Source organism: Grammomys surdaster, unplaced genomic scaffold, assembly GCF_004785775.1.
Source record: "Grammomys surdaster isolate TR1022 unplaced genomic scaffold, NIH_TR_1.0 185, whole genome shotgun sequence".
Taxonomy (NCBI): domain Eukaryota; kingdom Metazoa; phylum Chordata; class Mammalia; order Rodentia; family Muridae; genus Grammomys; species Grammomys surdaster.
In genome coordinates this window covers 11,529,275-11,536,954 of record NW_021604630.1, presented here as the reverse complement: position 1 = coordinate 11,536,954, position 7,680 = coordinate 11,529,275, and the positions used below count along the sequence as shown (strand labels likewise).

At 43.1% G+C, this 7,680-nt stretch overlaps 1 pseudogene; it reads left to right on the top strand.

The window, feature by feature from the left end:
* Positions 1 to 2,341: 2,341 nt before the first annotated feature.
* On the top strand, positions 2,342 to 2,749 carry LOC114621796 (annotated as a pseudogene).
* Positions 2,750 to 7,680: the final 4,931 nt, after the last annotated feature.

The following is a 7,680-nucleotide window of genomic DNA, read 5'->3' as shown; positions in this document are numbered from 1 at the left end:
TTCTCACCTAAACTCCTAATACACGGAGAAAACTGAGCAAAGGTGGTCATTTACAAACCAAAGAGGCTTGAGAAGGAACCATTCTATTTGTACCTTAATTAGAGACTCGAAGTGTCCAGAATTGTGAAAACCTAGATTTATTTATTTAAGCCATCCAGGTCATGAAACTTTGTTCAGGCAGCCCCAGTTGTAATCCCTTGAGATGGTATGATTGAATGCTGTCCCCAATGTGATATGTCAAGAAAACGCCAGAGGGGGTATTCTCCTTTAGCCAGAAATGGGTTATGAGTTTGAAGCCAGCTTGGCTTCTCTAATAAATGTGAGGTCAGCCACAGCTACATAGTTATACGCTGTCATCTCAAGAACAAAAGCAAAACAAAGCAAAACACATTAAAGTATAAAATCCCCAACTTAAGTCAAATTATTTTTAATTGCTCAGAGTAATGACTTGAGAATATTTTACTGGACTCTTGGATATTTGATCATTTCTGTTTCAATTACACTTAACAGGGAACTTGGTTGAGTTCCCTTTAAAATTCTTGAAGTGCGAACTTTCTTTTCAAAATTTTGTGAACATTCTCCCCTAATAGTTGAAATTTAGTATTTCAGGGAAATCTGAGGACAGTCCTTCTGTTATTTTAGAGGCAAGGTGTTACTAAGTAACCTACATAGGAACTCTACGAGATTTGCCTTGAATTTATAGAGATCCATCTGCATCTGCCTCCCGAGTGCTGGAATTAGAGGTGTGCACCACCATGCCCAGTGGCACTTTGTTCTCTTAGAGTTCTAGCATTTTTATACCTAGATGATTCTATAACCTTGTATTGTTTTCATTTGAAAGCATGCCAAGATGCACACACTAACCTGCCTGTTCTCACGGTGTACTGTCTGCTTTTCATGTCATAGTGATCAAATTACCCAGAAGGAAGCAACTTGGGGAGAGGTGGGCTCATAGTTTGAGAGGGTACAGTCTACCTGGAGGATCTGTGGGTGGGAACAAGACAGCTGGTGCTCTTCAGATCTTGATGGAACAGGAAGCAGAGACCAAACACAAACTAGGTTGTGCCATAAAACGTAAAGGCCCATCCCCTGAGGCTACTTCCTCATTGGGACTCCATGTAGAGTTCATGACCAGAGCAACCAGCCAGTATGCAGGAAACAAGTACACAAACACAGGACTTACGGGTAGCATCTCACATCAAACCAAAATACACACAGCTTTCCTGCACAGGATAATTTTCTTCCATTGTATCTTCAGGTATTGGTTCATGCCAGACTCTCTCAAGCCTTCTTGCCCTGACTTAAATGCTCCTTCTTTCTTTTCAAGTAGCTCCTTGTCTCTTTATGCCTGGAAACCTCTTCTTCATTATTATATTTTGTCATAGTTTCATAAGATGTCAATTTATAATTACATTATCTAAAAGCAAAGTGAAGTGTAGATAACATTTTGGGAATGATATTGTTTTATCCTGTAATTCTTTTAAATCATAAAATGAATCATATACACAAAAGCTTTTTAAAAGACGATAATAATGATGATGATGAGGAAGATGATGATCTAAGTCCTTTTCATATCTGTCATCCAGAATAATAAATAGAGCTCAGGGCTTTACGATCCCTCTTCGTGCTTCCCATCTACTGGCTTTGAAACTGTTCTCGTCTGGGGATATTTAGTTTTGGAAATGTTTACTTTTGAAAAATTAAGAAACAAACACAAAGGAAGAACGGCTCTGTTGGGAATTGTCCTCTTGATGAAGAACTGTCACATTCGGACTCTTTCCTCCTTGGTAGCTTATGGATCATTTGGAAGTCCGTGGGCAAAGGAACTCGGTGCTTAGGGACATCTGCCGGAGCTGTGGAATGGAGCATCACACGTGAAGAAGAGATTTGGCCAGACAGAGTGTGGCGCAGTGTATTTTCTCCTTCTTTGCTTACCATGCTTTGCCTTCACCTTTTGAGTAGTTCAAAGCAGAGTATATGCAGCCTGTAGAATGAGTATCTTCAAAAATACATTCATAGGACTCAAAGGGAAAACCAAGAATGTCATCAAGTCTGGTTCAAGACACAGCAAGTGCAGATAAAAACCAAAAGCAACTTCACTGGACTCCGCTCCCATCTTGAACAGCATACGTCACAGCATCAGGAATCTCTGCAGTGATCGTACCGAGCATACCTCGTTCTAGTTTGCTTTCTGTTGTGATAAACACCATAACCAAAAGCAAACTGGGGAGCAAAGGGTTTGCTTCAACTTACAGGTGACAGTCCACCAAGAAGAGAAGCCAGGCTCTTCCTTCTTCCTCGGCGCTGCCTGCGAGGTGACTGCCGTCTCTTTTGCAGCATCATGGCTGCTCTCTGGCCTCTGGTGAAGCCCAAGATCGTCAAAAAGAGGACCAAGAAGTTCATCAGGCACCAGTCAGACCGATACGTGAAAATTAAGCGAAACTGGCGGAAACCCAGAGGCACTGACAACGCTGTGCAGAGAAGATTCAAAGGCCAGATCTTGATGCCCAAGATTGGTTATGGGAACAACAAGAAACCCGAGCACATGCTTCCTAGCAGCTTCCGGAAGTTTCTGGTCCACAATGTCAAGGAGCTGGGCGGGCTGCTGATGTGCAACAAATCTTACTGTGCTGAGATTGTTCACAATGTGTCCTCTAAGAACCGAAAAGCCATCATAGAAAGAGCAGCACAGCTGGCCATCAGAGTCACCAATCTCAACGCCAGGCTACGCAGCGAAGAAAATGAATAGATGGCTTGCATGCATGTTTTGTGTTTAAATAAAATCACAAAAACTGCCAAAAAAAAAAAAAAAGAGGAGGAGAAGAAGGAAGAGGAGGAGGAGGACGAGGAGGAGGAGGACGAGGAGGAGGAGGACGAGGAGGAGGAGGAGAAGCCGGGCAGGAGTTCAATCAGGACCTTAGGGGCAAGAACCGAAACAGTGGGCACAGAGAAGCACTGCTTACTGGCTTGCTCTCCAAGGCTCGCTCAGCTTTCTCTCTTACACAACTCAGGACCGCCTGCCCAGGAGTGGCATCGCCCTCAGCAGGCCAGGCCCTCATATCAGTCATTAAGAAAATGCCGCACATGGGCTGATCTTATGGAGGCACTTCCTCACCTGAGGTTCTCTCTTCCCAGGTGACAGGTTGACAGAAACTAACCAGCATCCTCCTGTATCTAAAGCTTGTGTTTCAGTGTAGGGTGATGTAGAGAAGGTGCCAGGCATACCTGAATGACTTTTTAACTTGATTGGGGTGGCGGTGGGGGTATTCATTTTCCCTAAAATATTACTAAGCTATATGGGATATTCAATACTTAATTATAAGGTAGGCTCTGGTTAGGTGGGTTTGCCAGCTGTAGGTTAATAAAGTGTTCCGAGCAGCTTTATAGGTGCTAGATCCAAGTATGATGTTCTGTAGGCATTTACCAACTAATGCCAGCTTCAATTTATAGTGGCTTTAGGACTCCTCTAAGAGTCAACGAGCAAGCTGGACATGGCGGCTCACACTTGTAATGCCGGTACTTAAAGGCGGAGGCAGGAGGTTTATGAGTTTCTGACCAGCCTAGACTATACAGTCCAATCCTGTTCTTAAAACAGTTAAGCAACCCATGTATTCTCTTTACAGAAGGCCAGAGGCTCTAAGGGAAGAGTCTTTCTTCTTCTTCCACCTGGAGGGTGAAGTCTAGCTGCTCTGGTCTGGGAACTAACCTGGGTAAGCACCTTGCGGGGTTTGGGTGGGGACCCCTTAATTTCCCTCAGTGAGAATAAGCACACAAACATCTGCCAGGTGAGCAGGTGGGACCCCTGCTTCTTTTCAACCGCTTTCTCCCCAGCCTTCCTTGTCTTAGCTCCCTCTGCAGTCATCTGCTCTCAGAGGCATAAATCTGGAAACTTTAAAACCTTGGAAGCTCCTCTGAAGAGTTTGTTATGTGACACGGCTGGGCCGGGTTTGCCCAGTGCTAGCTTGTGATTTTGTTTTCTTGGTTCTGTTAAACATATTACTGACCTATTTTTACATCACACACACACACACACACACACACACACACACACACAGCTTCCTAAATGTGGTTATGTTTCCCTATCCTTTCTTTTTAGTCTTTCTAGAATTATGGGTTTTTTAAGCATAACGTCTATTTTTCAGAGGGAGGAAAGGAAAATGCACAAACCCGATTCACCATTTTAATGTGAAAATTCAGACACTAAGCTTCTTTTGTAAGGTTGTGTTCTGCCGCGAAGCACTCTTTTGAAATTCTTTTGAAGCACTCTTTAGCAAAATTAATCCTGTCCTTCTAAGATCTTTAATGTAATATAAAACACATCTGATCCTATTTTTGTTTATATATGCCTCTTGCCCAGCAAAATAAAAATGCCAAAATATAAGGAAAAGATTTTATTCCAATCCTAAACAACAGCATCCATCATGACACACAGTAAAAAAATAAATAAATTTACTATCTAATGTATGAATATAAGATGAGTAATAAACCTTTGGGAAAACTTGAACACTTTCATATTCATTTTCTACTGGCCAAACCTACTAATAATTTTTTGGAGGGGATTATGGAAGATTGAACCTAGTCTGCCTTGCATGCTAAGCATATCTTCTCTGGCTGTATGCTTATCAATTTTCAATAGCTATCTCCTCAGACTGAAATGGAAAGCCTGTTAGTACTTTCAATGAGGAAAACTGATTATTAAACTTCAAAAGCAGAAGTTTGGGGTCGACTGCCCTCTGCTGGCACTTTAAAACATGAACTTTCGGAATGGCATTACCTGAGATCTGGTAGTGTTAAAGTTCAATACAATACAGGTCTTTCTTTTTTTCTTTCTTTTCCTTTTTTAAAGGTTTTTATTCATCCTTTGTGGATTTCACATCATGCACCCCAAATCTCTTCATCTCCCCATCTATTCATACCTACCTTTTGTCCTTGCAACCTCCCCAGAAAAGAAAGTAAATTAATTTTAAAAAGTCTTGTCCTGGAAGCTGTAGCGTATCTGTGTGTCACAGAATCTGTGTCCATGGTCTTTACTTGCAAATGTTCATTGCGTTGAATCATTGGTCTGGTTTGAGGTCTCTGGCTTCTGCTACACTGTCAATATTGAATCGTCACTGAGATTCCTCTTAGATATCCTGTGGTTGCCCCATGTGGTGAAGACCCTTCAGCTTTGGATCTGCAGGACTGACCCTTTCACACACTCCAGCAGATCACAGATGAGGTAGATGTTGGGGGTAGGCCAACTCAAAGCCCTGGATGTGGGCCTGAGGGGTAGCTGAGTTGTTCAGCCTAGCAGATCTTCTAGATCCCACCACCAGGGTGCGTTCTCCAGCACTACCCCAGCTAGCTTACCCAACACTGCAGCCAGCAAGGGGCCGGGCCAGCTCTCCAGATGGCCTGTCCTTGGGGCCAGATCACCTGTCCCTACACCACCAGGGCCAGCTCTACTGTGCTGTCCAGGAGAGATGTGGGTCCTGCTCTCCCGAGTGCTGCAGCCAGTAAGAGGCAATGATGGCTCTCCCATTTCATAATCTCAGGGCCAGCTCTCCCCTACCTGCCACAGGTGGGTCAGGAGCAAGGCAGGGACATGGACACACACACACACACACACACCCTATTAACAGACTATATAGACAGTTCTCTCCCCCTCTTCCTCTCTCCTCCGCCTCCCCCGCTCTGAGACAAGCTCTTATTATGACACCCTGGCTGGCTTAGAACTCACTATGTAGAGTAGACTAGGCCCTGAACTCACAGGGATCTGCCTGTCTCTGCCCCCTCCATGCTGAGATCTAAAGATGTGAGCCACTTTAATTTTCTAAGTGCACATTCATATAATTAACAATAGGAGGAAACCTATAATTTCCCAAATAACTTGATGTTTCTTATAAATGGTTTATGTTGGAAGACGTTTGAGGTATAATGTATAATATATATTATGTATCTGTAGTCAGATGTGGTACTAGATGGTTCTAGCTATGGTGGTGTGAAAACGAGGCAGTAAGGAAGCAAAGAGATGAATTATGGTGTTCTACCTGCTTTTTCCAATTTATTCAGTCAGGGACTCCGATTCATGAGATGCTGCTGGTTACTCTTCTTAGTTACACTGACTAGGTTCAGTTACACACACACACACACACACACACACACACAAATTGATTAGAGTGGTTTACAGATATGGTCCAAATAGGACGACGATGGCTGTCTCCCGATGTCTACTAGGCTGGAAGTCAGATGGTCTTCAGTCTTGTCGGAATCTGGTCTGGGAAAGCAGTGTCTCAGCAGTGGGACAGATAGACAGGACAGATAAGACAGGCAAGCAGGCAAAAGGCAAAATCTTCCACTTTCCATGGCCTTTCATGTAGGCTGCCACCAGGGGGCATGACTTGGATTTTGAGGGTGTCTTCCCACCTTCAACGATCCAATAAAGAAACCCCCCCATGGAAGAAAATGTACCCAGCTGCTTGGGATTTAGTTGATTCCAGATGTGGTCAAGTTGACAACCAAAATTAGCCACTTGGTTTCCTTCTTTCTCTCTGGCTAGTCCTTCTCCACCTCCTTGGTCTATTCCTCCTCTCCCGTCTAATCAGTGAATGCAAGCGACCTTTCGGCCTTTCGGCGCTCGATCACAAGCCCTCTTTACTCTGGTAATTACATCCCAGTACAGACTTCATCCATTCTCTCTCCTTAATTAACCACCTACGTGCCAATGACTGACTCGAACGTGTTTGTTTCTTAATCCAAGAAAGGCAATCACGTCACTCCAGATCAGCTAGGGGAAACCTCAGACCCAGTGCATCCTGACAAAACTACCTTTAAAAAGGGACGGTTTATTTGTTCTTATATGATATACTGGATATCTAATATCTAATTCCATATTTGATATATTAGAAAGTTTAATGATACAAATGTAAATTATTTGGTAACTATAATCTTTTTCTAATGTTTATCTTCTCAGAACCCAGAGCACCAATAGGAAAGATGAAAGACTTGTTGTCATTGAGGTCGTTCACAGGACTCTTACAGACGGCTAGTGTTCAGTTCCCTGCACCCACATGGCAACTGACAACCATCTGTATCCAGTCTCAGGGAGTCTCACTCCTTTTGGCTTCTGTTGGTGCTTCACATACATGAAGTGTGCATAGATGCACATGTAGTCAAAAATACTCATACACATGGGATAAAATAAAATATTTTAAAAATAAGCAAGCAGAATTTGGGATTTATTTTTTTTGTTGTTGTTGTTGGCTGCTTTTTCCGGAGACCTCGGTTTAATCTCCAGGGTATAAGAAATATCAAAAGAGTTATGTCTTAGTTAGAGTTTTACTGCTGTGAACAAACACCATGACCAAGGCAACTCTTATAAGGACAACGTTTAATTGGGGCTGGCTTACAGGTTCAGAGGTTCAGTCCAGTATCATCAAGGTGGGACCATGGCAGTGCCCAGGCAGGCATGGTGCAGGAGGAACTGAAAGTTCAACACCTTTTTCCAAAGGCAAACATTAGACTGACTTCCAGGCAGCCAAAATGAATCAGGTCCTTAAAGCTCACGCCCACAATGACAGACTTCCTCCAACAAGGCCACACCTCCTAATAGTGCCACTCCCTGGGCCAAGCATATTTAAACTACAACAAGTTTTTTCTATGAATACTATAAAACTTACACAAGTTAGGACAAAGAATTAA